At 39.6% G+C, this 1,927-nt stretch overlaps 1 non-coding gene across 1 annotated transcript; it reads left to right on the top strand.

The window, feature by feature from the left end:
- Positions 1–860: 860 nt before the first annotated feature.
- Positions 861–967, top strand: LOC112510584. The gene has a single exon (XR_003068962.1). It is a non-coding gene; the product is annotated as a small nucleolar RNA R71 (small nucleolar RNA).
- The last annotated feature ends 960 nt before the right edge of the window (positions 968–1,927 follow it).

The raw sequence follows: 1,927 nt of genomic DNA on the forward strand, positions 1-1,927 counted from the left end.
GGACTTCTGTGTTACTAGGTAAAGTACCAAGGGCTCTATTGTTATGATTGAGAGCAAGTTGACTGACTTGCGTTTCTAGGTTTCTGATGGCAGCACTTTGTTGATTGAACAAAGATTGATTTTGAGAGTTCTGTTGGGTTATCAAAGCTTGATTTTGAGATTTCTGTTGGGTTATCAAAGCTTGATTTTGAGATTGAGCTTGTGCAAATAACCCTTTTATCATTACTTCCAAAGAAGATGATAAATCGGTTTGTGAAGGTGGCTTGTTTTGAAAAGGTGGTTGAGTAGTTTGAAAACTTTGGTGATGAGTTTGAGAACTRCTTGCATGCTGTTGAGGTTGAAAATTAGAGGTTCCTTGTTGCTTATGACCGGGTGGATTCAAACTTGGACTGTTCCATGAAAAATTTGGGTGTTGTTTCCAACTTGCATTGTAATTGTTGGTATAGGGACCAGATCCATTATGAACAAAGTTTATRGATTCAGAATTATGAGGACAGTGTTCATACGAATGTTCCCCACCACAACAAACACATTGCACTAAAAGGACTTTTGGAATAGGTGTAGTAACAGCTGGCTGCACTCCTTGGCCAGAAGTAAGGTTTTTAAGCATGGTGGCCATGGAAGTGAGTTGTGTTGTTAATGCAGTATATGCATCTACATCATGTATTCCAACAGTCTTCTTTTGCGATTGAGCACGTGGATCAGCCCAATGTCCATTGTTCGCAGAAATTTTCTCTAGGATCTCATATCCTTCATTGTAGGTCATAGCTGTAAAGGCTCCGCCCGCAGTCGCATCGAGCATTTGTTTTGCCATAGGATTTAACTCATTGTAAAACGTCTCGAGTTGAATATAGTACGGGATGCCATGGTGAGGGCATCTCATTAACAACTTTTTGAACCTTTCCCAAGCGTCAGGAACAGCTTCATCGTCCATTTGTTTAAAAAGGCAAATTTCATTTCTGGACTTAGCGTTCCTAATTGGTGGGAAATATTTTCGCAAAAACTTTTCCGCCATATTACTCCATGAAGGCACAGACCCCGGAGTTAATGAATTGAACCATGCCTTAGCCCAATCCCTCAGAGAAAATGGGAATAAAGTGAGTCTCAGAGCGTCATTAGACACTCCCGGGATCAGGAAAACATCAGTGATTTCCATAAAGGATTTCAAATGTAAGTGTGGGTCCTCCGAAGGTAATCCGGCAAATTGTCTGTTTGTTTGCAGCATGTGAAACATAATCGGTTTTAGTTCAAAATGAAGAGCGGTCATATGCGGTCTAACTATCCCAGAATTTAATTGCTCAAAATCCGGAATGACATAGTCCATGATCTCTCCATTTTTGGAATTTGCCAAATTAAAGATATTCGGAGTTTGCTCTCTTGGTTGTTCATTATTCTCCGACTCTGTTTCCTCATTAAGATTATTATGGTGGTGGTGTTCTTGCTGAAAATTCGGAAAAGGTGGTATTGTCCCAAAGGCAGACGGTTGATTTTCTAAATGTGGAATCTCAGGGATAATTGGGGGAGGTAACTCCATGTCAGGAGAGAGTAGAGCAAAAAATGCTCTTTGAGCTCTCCTTCTTTGGCGAAACGTTCTCTCAATATCGGGATCCAATTCAAAAATTTCCCCGCGATGTCTCCGTGACATACACCACTTTTGAAAATGATTTAAAAAAAAAGGGACGAGAAAAATCAAATCTTTTACTTTCTAAAAAGAAAAACTTTTAACTAACTAATCCCCGGCAGCGGCGCCAAAAACTTGATGGGTCGTGAAACACCACAGCCACAAACAACAATTAGGACTAAAAGCAAGTATACAAATAGTCCCAATATCATTTTTCAAGTAATAAAAGTGGTACAAGTACCGGATATCGTCCACAGGGATCGTAGTAAAAGTTTAAAAGAAAGTAAAGTTAAGGAAATGATTTCA

This window comes from Cynara cardunculus, assembly GCF_001531365.2.
Source record: "Cynara cardunculus var. scolymus isolate 2C chromosome LG 3, CcrdV1, whole genome shotgun sequence".
Classification (NCBI taxonomy): domain Eukaryota; kingdom Viridiplantae; phylum Streptophyta; class Magnoliopsida; order Asterales; family Asteraceae; genus Cynara; species Cynara cardunculus.